We start from the raw sequence: 14,002 nt of genomic DNA, 5'->3' as shown, positions 1-14,002 counted from the left end.
CACTGCAAAACCCAAAAGGATAAAAGGGGAATACTCTGAATATCTCCACACACATAAATTCAATGTTTGTTGATGACAAATTTGACATCATGTTGATATTGCAATGATAAACTCATTCCTCAAAAAACACAAACTACAAAAACTCAGCCAATATGAAATAATTTGAATAGCTCTAAATCTATTAAGGAAATTGAATTTGTAATTTTGGAATTCCCCCCAACGAAATCTCTAGGCACAAACGGTTTCCCTGGAGAAATCTACCAAAAATGCAAGGAAAAATGAAACCAATTCTGCACAATCCCTTCCACCAAACAGAAAAGGAAGGAATACTTCTTAACTTATTTGATAAAGGTAGTATTACCTTGATACTAAAACCAAATGAATACAGTACATAAAAAGAAAGCGACAGATCAATATTCTTCATTAGTATATAGATACAGAAGGAAAGGAGGAGCTGTGGGTGGGGAACATGTGAGATTACGAGCTAGGCAGGAAGTGGAACCCATGTGTGGCAGAAGTGGTTGTGAAGATAGGTACTGGTTTTGGATTACGACTTGTTTTATCATTTCCCTGCTTTAATAGAAGAATGTGGCCATTAGTCTTTGGTTCTGGTATGGGATGGGAATGGCCTACTCCAATTGTCACATGATTTTCAGGCACCGTTATCTTCTACAGGGAAAATCCATCAAAGAGCAGGAGCAGTGACTTACACCTGAGAACATCCCAGAGGGAGGAAAAGAGAAATCTTGTTTATTCCTCAGGAATACTGAAGTGCCCTGGAGTAAGCTAACATTCTTCTGTAATGATGGTATCAGTAATGCTTTAAACTTCACACATTGTTTATGGATTTGAAACTACGTTTGTTTTTTGTTTTGTATTTTCTCTCTGCAAATTGCAAGGAGGTAGTCTTAAAAGAAATATATTAAAAATAGGGAATATAGATCTAGATATAAATACCAGTATAGGTATAGATATATAGATACAAAATATCCTTGATATAATATTTACAAATAGAATTCATAAAACATGTAGTCACTGAAATTAAAATTATAATGCCATTTATAAATGCAGGTGTGCGGTAGTAGAAATACTTAGGTACAAATTTAACAAAACATGTACAGGACTTGAATGCTGAAAACTACAGAATGCTGGTGAAAGAAATCAAAAAAGATCTAAATAAATGAAGAGATATAACTTGTTCATGGATTGTAAGACTCAATAGCAAAGATGTCCATTCTCCCCAAATTCATATATGCAGTGAAATTTCTATCAAAATTCCAGCAAGATTTTTTGGAGATAGCAATAGCATTCCAAAATTCATATGGAAAGACAAAAGAGGTACAATAGCTAGAACCCTTTTTGAAAAATAAAAATAAATTGAGAAGAATCAGCTTATTTCATTTCAAGAAGACTTATTAAATAGTTACAGTTATCAAGACTGTGTGATATTACCAGAGGGAGCAACACAGACATCAATGGAACAGAATAGAAACCCCAGAATTAGATCTCCCAAACTATGCCCTACTAATTTTTCTTTTTACAAAGGTACGAAAGCAATTCAATGGAGGAAATGATGCTGGAGCGAATGAATATCCATAGGCAAAAAAACTGAGCCTTGACCTAAGTCTCATACCTTACACAGACATTGACTCAAAATGGATTGTAAGCTTACATGCAAAACTATAAAAATTTTAGGAAAACTAATCAATGAGAACCCTTCAGCATCTAGAGCTATATACACAGAGTTCTTACATATAACACCAAAAGCATGATCCATCAAAGGAAAATTGATAAATTGAACTTCATTGAAATTAAAATTTCTTCTTGATGAAAGACCCTGTTAAGAGGTGGAAAAAAAATAAGCTACAGACTGGCAGAAAACATTTTCAAACTATATACCCAACAAAAGGCTAGTATTTAAAAACATAAAGAACTCTAAAAATAGTAAAAACAAAAACAAAAACAAATAACCCAATTAAATCACAGGCCAAAGAAAGACCTAAGCAGACATTTCACCAAGTGGATGTACAGATGGTAAATAAATACATGAAAGGATGCTCAACACCACGGGACTTTGGAAATGGAAGCTAAATCCACAAGATATCACCACATACCTATCAGAATGACTAAAGTCAAAAATAGAGAAAACAAAAAATGCTAGTAAGGATGTGGAGAAACTGGATCATTCATACATCGCTGGATGGAATATACAATGGTACAGCCACTCTAAAACAGTTTGACAAGTTCTTTAAAATCTTAATATGCAGCTAGGACACCTGGGTGGTTTAGTCAGTTAAGCATATGACGCTTGATTTTGGCTCAGGTCACAATTTCACAGTTCATGGAATCAAGCCCTTTTCTCTCTCTCTCTCTCTCTCTCTCTCTCTCTCTCTCAAAATAAATAAATAAACCTAAACAAATATTAATATGCAGCTTCCAATCAACCCAGAAATTGTACATTGCAGCATTAAGCCCGGAGAAATGAAGACATATTTACAGGGAAACCTGTACACAAATATTTATAGCAGCTTCATTTGTGATGGCCCCAAACTGGAAACAACTTGGATGTCCTTCAAGGGTTGAATAGTTAAACAAACTGACACATGCATACTGTGTAGGATTGCACAGTAACAAGAAGGAAGAAAGTGTTAATACATGTAACAACCCCCATCAGTCTCCATAGAATTATGCTAAGTGAAAAAACAAAATCCAAGAAGTTTACATACTCTATGGTCCCAATGATATAAAATTCTTGAAATGGCAGAATTCTAGAAATGGAGAACAGATTAGTGGTTTGGGGGGTTAAGGAGGGAGGAGGGGCAAGAAGGAAGTGAATGTGGTTATAAAAGGGCATCCTTTTATATAACATGAGCGATCCTTGTGGTCATGGAAATGTTCTGTATTGACTGTATCAATGTCATCATTGTGGCTGTGATATTGCACAGCAGTTTTGTAAGATGAGAGAAATTAGGTGACAGGTGCATTGGATCCCTTCCATATTATTTCTTCACAACTGCATGCAAATCTATAATTGTCTCAATGTTAAATCTATTACTTTAATTTAAACCTATTGAGACCTATTAAACTAATAGGCTTAACTTTGAAAATCCAATTATGAGATGTTTCAACACTATCTAATCAAAAGATATTTACTGAGTACTTACTATGATCAGGGACCATTTTAGGAGCTAAGGATACATCAGGAATCAAAGAGACCAACTCCTTGCTCTCATGGGGCTTATAGTCTAATATAGAAGAGAAAAAAGTAACAAGTTCAGCATTTGGCAAGTGTTATTACTGAAAATAAAACAATTTAAGGAGGCTGTGATTGGGGAAAGGATAAGGGTTTGTTTAGGGAAGGTGATCCAGGCCAGTGTCTCAGGAGAAGATGGCATCTGTGTGGAGATTTAAGACAGTTTGATTTGGGACATGTTGCACTGGAATGCACTGGGTATACAAATCCAGGTAGAGATGTCCAGAGGTAGAAGAGAGACATAGATTTTGGAATCATTTTCATGGGGACGAATATGTAGTAGCCACGCAAGTAAATGAGGTACCTAACAGTGAGGCCATAGAGAGGACAGAAAGAACCAAGCACATCATCTTCATGAGTCAACCTGAACATTCTTCCCCTTTTTGTGAATCTCTCTTTACACTGCACTGATCTGGACCTTCTCGGCATTCTCTGTGACTCCTTTTCTTCCAGCCCTCCTAGCACTGGAGTTTATCAGCCTTCAGCCCTTGGGGTCTTGTCTCCTCTATCTCCACTAGACACTTGGAAATCTCATCTAACCTCAACCCTTCTCCTGAGCTCCAGGTTCTTACATTCCACCGCGTATCATCACTCCATTTCAGTAGCAACCTCATTTTCTGGAATTAAATTTGGCAACATGGGTATGGATAGAGCAGAAACTCAGGAAATTTCTAACAGATCCTAAGGTCTGGTATCTTCAGTCAGAGCATCTTGGCCCCAAATTTTATCAACAGGTTTTCCTTTAGGTTTCCTTCAAAGTCTTTCTGTTCCCATTGACATAAATATTGTTTGTTTACTTTATTTTTAGCCTATGGTTTACAGCTGCTCCAGAGCAAAAAATATATGTATAATACGGTTACAGAAAATGCAGTAACAGAAATGGGTGGGATGACCTTGTTACTTCCTTTTCTAGTTTTGTTTCAGTGGTTCTTATACAAAAAATGGATTTTCCAGAGGCAGATTTCATCTCCTGAAATAATTCCTATACCAAGCTCCATATACCTTTTATTCTGAAATGTATGCATATTCTCTGCTCCATAGTGAGCCATTTCCAAGCAGTCAAAGATATCTCACATAATTAAAATACTTCCAAATCACTTTACCATTTGGTCAGTTTCATGGATCCTATATATTCAGACTAAAAACCCACATCAACGTCTTCATTTTGTAGAACCGCTGTATTTTGAACAGAGAGCATTTATTGCTTTCTACGGAAATTGTTGCATGTCTTGAGAAAAAGATCATGGATCCCCCCCACCCCCGCCATTTGTATCTTCAAGGGCAGTAAAGTTTGTATTATGTATCTATTCCTGTGCAACAAATTACTTCAAAACTTGGTGGCTTAAAGCAATGATATTCATCATGAAACAACTATATTCTCATTGTTTCTGTGGGACAGAAATCTGGGCATGGCTTAGCTGGGTCTTGTGAATCAAGGTCACTCAAAAGGTGAAATGAAACTGTCAACCTGGAATGCAGTTGACACAGGGCTGAACTGCGGTAGAATATTCTCCTGAGTTCACACACAGGATTCACTTTCTCACCTCATGAATCTCTCCATGGGATAGCTAGTTCACAATATGGCCACTTATTTCACCAGGCTGAGCAAGTGAGAAGGGAGAGAGAGAGAGAGAGAGAGAGAGAGAGAGAAAGGGGCAGAGAATGAGAGCAAGACAGAAGTCAGTCTGTTGTAATCTAGTTTTGTAAATGACATTCCATCACTTCGCACTGTTCTTTTGGTCAGAAGCAAATCACTTGGCCCAGCCCACACTCACTTGAAAGGGGATGTGTAAGTGCAGAGTGCCAAGAGGTAGAGATGGGAGACATTTTAGAAGCAGACTTCCATAGAATGCTGGGTATTTGTTGAATGAATGAATAACTGGATAAATGAGGTTAAATGGTCTGATGCCAATTATTATGAAAGAACAAACCATATGCTACCCTTGACAAACTCAATCCATTTGGTTGACACTTCTCTGTCAAAGCACCTTTTAATGAAGGTCCATTCTTGGAAGGGTCTAATTGTTAGAAAGTAGGATGTTCTTACAGCTTCATTGAATCAGGAGGGCATGGAGAAGGCACTTCTTTAAAATATTGATTTGTGTTTCATTGAGTTCTGCCAGTCTGACGGTGGAAATTAAGCATTTCCAGTGAGCCATTATTGACCCACTCAGAAAGATTCAGGCTTAAAAAAATCTTGGGTTTGTAAAAAAAAAATATTTCCTTGATTAAACATAAAAAGATTATTATCAGCACCCCCCCCAATCCACTTTTGGAATTAATAAATTTGTCCAACAGATACAATAAAGACTTCAGACTGGGGTGCCTGGGTGACTCAGCCAGTTTAAGCATCCGACTCTTGATTTTGGCTCAGATCATGATCTCATGGTTGTTTAGTTCAAGCCCCACACTGAGCTCTGCAATGACTATACGGTGTCTGCTTTAGATTCCCTCTCTCTCTCTCTCTCTCTCTCTCACACACACACACACACACACACACACACACACACACACACACACACACTGCCCCTCCCCTGCACATACTCTGTAAGTAAATAAACTTAATTTTAAAAATCTTTTAAAAAAAGACTTCAGGCTAACAAATGAATGAATATCAATATCAAATAACTTCTGTCATTGTCTATCTCAGTGAATCTGGTGTGGAGGCTAAATGCAGAAACCAGGCTTAGACCATCCTCAAAGCCAGAGCCACAGGAAACAAGACATGTTCCTATCAAAGGCTTGCAACACAACTCTGACTATTCCTGTTTCCACAACTGGGATTTGTGACTCTTCATTGAAGGAAATTTCCAAAACAAAGCCCTGCTACAACCAGGTTAGCCCTGCCAGTAGCACGATTAGCTGGTTACCACTGGGTGTCACTTGAGGGCTGAATCATGGCCCTGGTCAAAGGTCCCCCAACCTTTCCCCCCATCGGTTCCCAGCCTACTGGATCTCAGAGGCATCTGCCACCACCCACTGAAGTTGAAGCAGAATCTAAGTAGGACACATCCCCTTTAAAGGCATCTCACCTGAGAGGAGACAGACACTAACTCATCAGGGAAAATGAGTAAATCGGATCCCATGCAGAACCCTGGCAAACAAAACTCCTGAGAGTAAAGTCTGGGGCAAAGCAGTTGGGAAGATGCCTGGAACATTCCGGGAGCTGTGGATGAGTCCCTGGGGCAGCCTGCACAGAAGAGACAGAGACAGAGAGAGAGAGAGAGAGAGAGAGAGAGGACTTCACTGTATCCCTCCCAGCCTCTCTGCTGCACCACTGATGTGCGCCAGCACGTCATTTCTGATCGGCCTGTTGGCCTTGTTAGGGACTCTCACTACCACCTCACAAGGTTCATGCAGACGAAGTGACAGAAAAGAGGTTGAGCCAGGATCTGAGAGTAACCTTGTTTAGCTTTATTGTCATAACACGACTACTATTTGGGGTATGTACTGGGTTGAATAGTGTGCTCCCCCCAATCCACGTCCATCCAGAACCTCAAAATGTGACCTTATTTGGAAATAGGGTCTGTATAGATGTAATGCGTTACACTAAAATGAGGTCATACTGGATAACAAGTCACCTGAAGTCTGGTGACTGGTGTCTTTATAAGAGAAAGGACAGGAGATTCAGAGACACAGACACATATACACAGAGAAGCAGCATGTGATGATGGAGGCAGCGATCAAGTACTATAGCTGCCAACCAAGCAACCCCAAGGGTTGCTGGGAGCCATCAGAAGCTAGGAAGAAACAAAGAAGGATTCTTCCCTAGAAACCTCAGAACATGGTGCCATCAACACCTTATTAGGACTTCTAGTCTCCAGAACTGTGAGAGAATACATTTCTGTTGTTATAAGACACACCGTCGGTGGCACTTTGCTATGGTAGCCCTGGGAAACCAATATAGGTTTCTTGAAATGGCCACAAGCCCATGTGTTCCATACAATTGTTGCCAGGATTTTTAATCACACTGTTACAGCCTAGGACCCCAAATAAACATTTCCCAGCCAGAACTCCCTACTACAATCGTTTTCTTTCCTGTTTCTCCTAATACTCTTCCTTCAGATCCGAGGTCCTTTGTATCAGGGTTCAAATTTTTAAATACCTCAAGGATTCATGAGGGATTCTGTCCCAGGCCGCATGTCCCCACCCCACGCCTCTTTCCGGCATCCCACATCCCTTCTCGCCCAATCAGGTGAGTCCTACCCAAGGTGCCCAGGGCTGGGTACCACACATGCCAAGGGCCCAGGTACTCCAAGCCTGTGAGAGCCATGTTTCCAATTCATAGTGGCATGAATATAGGTTGTGAGATTTTAGTCAAAGGGAATCACATTCTTTCCTCTTATCTGTGGGATATTTCCTAAATCACGTTCGTATTACCAAGTTTGTGGATGTCACCGTAGAGAGCCAGATTTTCTTTAAAAACTCTACTGGGCTGCCTTCTAGCATAGAGCTCCCAAAAAATGGCAGTCTAGCTCTTGTTTTCAGTAGATCTTGTTCCAGCAAGTTCTGCATCCACTTAACTTTATGAATTTGGGTTCTGTGGTTTGGATTCAGTCCCTGCTCCCCTACCGCCCTCTATCCAATTTAAACCTTTCTAATCTAGGATTTCAGACAAAGTTGGGGGTTGGGGTAGAGGAGCAGGAAGCAGAATGCTGTATCGTATTCTTTGTCTCTTGCTGCCCCCTGCTGGGCAAATCGGTTTTTTTCTTGTTCTCTTTTCTTTGTTTTAACTAAGGAAATGAACTGAACAGATTCCCAGGAGTGGGTGAGCGAGGGAGAAGCAAAGTGACTTAGGAAGGAGAGGACCAGACAATTTCCATTATTTGAGATTCTTAGTTTACTTTGTAAACAATGAGATGGTAATCGTGATATTTAAAACATGTTTGTGTTTAATTGCTTAGTATTTTTTAAATTTTTTAAATGTTTATTTATTTGAGAGAGAGAGGGACAGCGAGAGACAAAGTGAGAGTGGGGGAGGAGCAGAGAGAGAGGGAGACAGAATCTGAAGCAGACTCCAGGCTCTGGGCTGTCAGCACAGGACCCAGCGACGTAGGGCCTGAACTCACTAACAGCGAGATCATGACCTGAGCCGAAGTTGGCCGCATAACCAACTGAGCCACCAGGTAAGTGGCTAAGCAGGTTTGCTTAGTATTTTCAAACATACACAACTACAGTATACTTTAATTGTGTTTCCACAAAGGCATCAGATTTGTAAAAGTATCCATTCAAAATATGGTGGTAGCTGGCCTAGCAATGGGACATAGCGCCGTCTTCTCTCAATCTATTAGTGCATCTTGTGACCGCATCCAGCACTGCGTTTGGGATGATGGTGAGGCCCTTTTCTACAGTGAGCTGAGGCAGAAAGGCCTTCCCATCCTCCCAAGGATAGTGCTGAGGAGACTGACTCTCAGGGAGGCTCTAGTGAGGAGTGGGGGTGGGGGAGCAAAGGAAGGGGAGGTGGGGAGTGCAAAGGTGTTCCCCATTCCAGTCTTCCCAGTACCCCCACAAGCAAGGTGACTTGTTATGTGCTTTTTCTCTTGGATGCCATGTTTGTCAGAAATGTTCTCTTAGGGGCAGGAAGGCCTCTGAAGTACTTCTGTCTAGAGCTTCTCTGGGATGGTTGGTTACCACCCACGAGGCACTGCCCCAGGGCTGAAGGCCATCAGAAGAGCCTGGAGCCAGGCTCTGATCCCAGAACTTGACTGCAAGAGTAAAAGCAAGGCCACAGACACTACATCTCTACTGTTGGCTGCCCAACAGGAGAAAGCTGGAGTCTCCCTCTGTTTCCAACAGATGATGGGACAAAGATTTCTCTTCAGGTTTCAGACCATGGACTGACCTCCCCCAGGAGTCAAGGCCTTTAGGGAAAATTCAGTTTTCTACCAGCAGGGGCCAGGTTGCCCACTTGCTTTGTATACTAGGAATCACACTGCTTCTAGGGTCTCTTCCACCCGGTTTCCTCCCCCTCCCCCCCCCCACAATGCTGCTACTCCTGTCCCTCAAAGATGATTTGCTTAACAATATCATTTGTTCCTTTTTCAAGTCTCTTGCAAGGAGTTTTATCACTTAAATTAGTTGATCCAAGATGCTGGGACAGTGAATCAGCAGATTTAAGTTGATTTGAAGGAACTAATGGAAATAACAATGCATATTTCCGGGGCGCCTGGGTGGCTCAGTCGGTTAAGCATCTGACTTTGGCTCAGGTCATGATCTCACGGTCTGTGGGTTTGAGCCCCGCATCAGACTCTGTGCTGACAGCTCAGAGCCTGGAGCCTGCTTCAGATTCTGTATCTCCCTCTCTCTCTGTTCCTCCTCCATTCATGCTCTGTCTCTCAAAAATAAATAAAAGTTAAAAAATTAAAAAAAAACAGTGCATATTTCTTTTCCTACCTGAGTTTGTGGATTAAAATTCAAACCCACACATCCATTTGCCCTGACATCTCTCATATCTTACCAGGTATAATCAGTACTTCCAACACTGAGCCTTCCTCCAGACCTTCTGTTATCTCATAACCTCCCTTGTTGTGAGCAATTGAGGGTAAAGGTTTAACATTTTTTACTGCAGTTTTCCATTGCTGCAGCATCTATGTGCAAATCAATGGATGTGTCCTTTGGAATGGAGTAGCAGCCACCTGAGGTGGTGTCATATTTGGGTGGTAGGTCACACATGGCATAAGAGTATGCTAATCACACCATTTAGAATCACATATCAGGGGCTCCTGGGTGGCTCAGTCAGTTAAGCGTCCAACTTTGGCTCAAGTCATGATCTCACGGTTCATGGGTTGGAGCCCTGTGTCGGGCTCTGTGCTGACAGCCAGCTCAGAGTCTGGAGCCTGCTTCAGATTCTGTGTCTCCCTCTATCTCTGACCCTCCCCTGCTCGTGCTGTCCCTCTCTCAGAAATAAATAAAAACATTAAAAAAAAAAAGAATCGCATATCAGTTTGGGATGAATGGGGGGAAATCCAGTCTTTCACTACCAATAGTTTGAGAAACTTGGATGGGGGCGTCTCTCGCCTGGTGGGAGGTCACCATGGTCTTTGTATATGTGGAGACTAATCGTTTTCCTTCCCCAATTAGATTGTAAGTTCCAGGATAACGTGGCTCTTGTGGTCTTGTTTACCACAGAGCCTAATGTTCAAACAGTGGTCAGCACATAGTAAGCACTCAATAAATATTTGTTGATGGGGTCCCTGTCTCTGGTTAGCAAGTATCCAAACCCAATATGTTTTCTATGCTGCAAGCAGAACAATCTTTGTAAAATTCAAATCTGATCAAGACCCTTCCCTATTTAAGTTCCTTCAATGACTCCTCAGTTATCAAGGTCAAGTCAAAAGTCCTTAAGGAGCCTAGTAAGGGTCTTGACCTGCATTCCAGCCATGCTGAACTCACATCTTTCTTAAGGGTCATGTTTTCCGGCCTCCAGGCCTTCATGAGCCTGTTCCCTCAATCTGGGATTCTCTTCACCCTCCTTGGCCTGTGATAACACTGTCAAGTCTCAGCTCAGCTGTAACTCCCACTGAGAAGACCCCAGGGTGACACTGGTCATATCCTCCTGCAATTATTATTCTGTATGTCCACTGGAAGATGGTCTGTGCCTACCTCATCCACTGTTATATCCACTCCAAACTGAGACAGCACTTACCACATAACTGGTAGGCAATATATTTGATGTCTTTATAACAGGGGTAAGCAGGGCTCTAGAAGGTTTCAGTCATGAGAAGAAGGGTAGTCACCTCTTACTCTTTGGCTGGTCGAGAGTGGCAAGCAGGTTCAAATTTAGACATTCGCCAGGTGGGAGAGTTTATGCAACATCCTATGCCTCAGTTTCCATCTGTAACAGGGTGCAAGATTGGACCTGGGTAAAATGAGGTGGGGTCCTTATTTTGGGGCCTGACAATTAGTGCTTAATTTGCATTAAGTGCTTAATTAATATTGGTTGCGATTTTACCATTACTTCTGAGACCCCTGGCATTCCACTTTCCTTCATTTTTAAATTGCTCCAATCTCCTCTAAGGGCTTTCGCTACACGAGATGAGGTGTAAACATCACACTTCTTTTTCTGTTAGTCCCTTACGGCATCAGCTGCTAATCACAATGCTATCTTAAAAATAACAAATAGGGGCATATTACTTACAGAATAGACATAACATTCTTTATTTAATTTTTTAATGTTTTAAAATTTATTTTTGATAGAGAGAGAGACAGAGTGTTCGCAGGGGAGGGGCAGAGAGAGATGGAAATAGAATCTGAAATGGACTCCAGGCTCTGAGCTGTCAACACAGAGCCCAACACAGGGCTTTAATTCATGAACCTCAAGATTATGACCTGAGTTGAGGTTGGCCACTCAACCAACTGAGCCACCCAGGTGCCCCTTATGACATGCTTAAATTACCTACCCTCTTATATGATCTCCTGAACCTCAGGTGCTCCATTTTATTTTGAACATTGGGGAAGGGGCATTGTGATTAAAGTTTATTCACCCTCTCCTTTCAGGCTTTTTGAGTGTTCCTTTTTACCAAGATTGGACCGAAAAAATAAGTTTGATGAGGAAATCTTTCTCTGTGCTTGCAAGTCTCAAGTGTACCTGGAAACACTCCAGGTGCCCACTGCCATGATGATGATAATAGCAATAATAAAATTAACAACCATAAAACCATTTATTGATGGAACTTGTTACTACAGGATTAAGATTACTATTCTCATTTCGTTGCTGATAAGTGCAGAAACTGGCATTGAAAGCAAGCCTGATCTTCTGTTACACAGAAAAGCTTACAGGATAACCTTTCCTCACCCAGTATGAGTTTGTACTAAGCAATGCAGTATCTCATAGATGCCTCTCCTGGTCAACCACCAATCTCTTCCTGTCCCTTAGGTCCAAGATTGCTGCTAAGGAAAGGCAATATTCACCTCATGGAATTGTGTGTGTGTACACGAAAATCTGTGCATGTGTGTGAATATGTGTATTTGTGCCCATGAATGCATGTACGTGTGTATATCTATGGTTCAGGCCTCAGGTTGATGCTATGTGCTAACCATCCCCCTTATTTTATTTTTAGTCCAACCTTTCAAAATTAAATACATGTAGTCTGGTTAAATAAACATAATGAGATAGATGTTTTAGGCTTTAAAAACTGGATCCAGTTGGGGCACCTGGGTGGCTCAGTCATTTAAGCATCTGACTCTTGATTCCAGTTCAGGTCATGATCTTGCAAATCATGGGATTGAGCCCCACATTGGGCTCTGTGCTGGTGGTGTGGAGCCTGCTTGGGATTCTCTCTCTCTCTCTCTCTCTCTCTCTCTCTCTCTGTCTTTCTCTGCCCCATTCAACCTGTGCATGCTCTCACTTTCTCTCAAAGTAAATAAATAGACATTTTTTTTAAAAAATGGGCCCACTCTAAAGTTAAGTAGGAGAAACTGAGTTGGTTTGGAATCTGTACTTTGGGACACAGAAAATTCCCTCTATGCAGAATTTCATATCATGACGTATTCATTGCAAGGGCCACAATTTTCTCAAGCACTGAATTGAAAGAGTTAGGTTTAAAAATTACCTAAATGACAGTCTGAGAGCGATTTAGTCCAATGGTTCTCAAACTTGATGGTCCCCCAAACCACCTAGAAGGCTGCATTCTAGGATGGCAAACACTCCCTAGAGCTTCCGATTCAGTAGGTCTGGGTACGGCTCAAGAATCTGCATTTCTAACAACTGCTCAGGTGACGCTGGTCTGGGGAGGCACTTTTAGACCCACTGGTTCTGAGACCCAGCTACGTAAAAGTGAATGATGCCACAGTCCCCCACCCCTGGCCCCAGTGACTCACTGAATTTGACTGCGATTCAACTAGAGGTTTTAAAATCTCCCCAGATGATTGTAATGCGCGGCAAAATTTGAGAACCACTGACATGCGAACAAAATCTCATAGGTGAAGAAAGATGAGGGCGTTAGAATCCCAGAGCGTGTGAGTGGCGACCGGCTCCTTCAGATGACCGCTGTCTGGGATGGCGATCTAAGGGCAGGCCAGGAATGAATTTGTGCTCCAGGTCTCAAAGTGCATGACTTGTTAGTAGCAACTTTGCCCAGCAGTGGCGCTCAGCCTCCTTGGAAGGCACTTGTATTCAGCATTTGTACCTCTCAGCGTTCTTAGTACTGGAAGAAGCTTGTTGTTAACTAAGTAGAAAGAGTTTAGTGAAAAGATATGGAGTGGTTCCAGGCTAAGCTTCCAGGAGCCGGACTTAGGATGGCACAAGACCGAGCGCAGGATGGTCTGATCAGGAAATTGCCACTGCTACCTTACCAGATGTGGACAGAGCCACTGGGGCCACTGCACTCCCTCCTCCCCCGCCAGGAACTTGACTTTGTAAACCTTTGGCACCTCTGGGAGCCAGATGCCTCCATGCAGCCCTTACTAATAGAACAAGTCCTCTAAACTACAAGGCTCACCTAAGTGAGCTTCATTAAAGGGCCTCCTGTGGCAACCCTGCCCTGGATGTGACGGCAAGCTAAGGGATGCAGGTTCTTACTGAACTTGGTCATGGAAGTGAGGGAATTCCTCCAAATCTCACCAAGTTCTTCCACAGGCAGGGAAGGTGACAAGGTGTGGTTATTACTGCTCCTGCCTTTTTCTTTTCTGAGCTGCCACGACCTTCTGCATGAGTGTCCTGCACCCCACAAGCAGTGGGGAAGTCAGTTGTCCCAGTGATCTTCACCCTCCGTTCCTGGAGAGGATGGATCTGCTTGCCAATCTCTGCTC

The 14,002-nt window shown here is 42.1% G+C and overlaps 1 pseudogene; it reads left to right on the top strand.

Moving 5' to 3' along the window:
* The first annotated feature begins 469 nt into the window (after positions 1-469).
* LOC120237679 lies at positions 470-735 on the top strand (annotated as a pseudogene).
* The last annotated feature ends 13,267 nt before the right edge of the window (positions 736-14,002 follow it).

The sequence above is a fragment of the Hyaena hyaena genome, unplaced genomic scaffold (genome assembly GCF_003009895.1).
Source record: "Hyaena hyaena isolate Hyena2069 unplaced genomic scaffold, ASM300989v1 scaffold_187, whole genome shotgun sequence".
Taxonomy (NCBI): Eukaryota; Metazoa; Chordata; class Mammalia; order Carnivora; family Hyaenidae; genus Hyaena; species Hyaena hyaena.
This window is presented reverse-complemented; position numbering and strand designations above follow the sequence as displayed.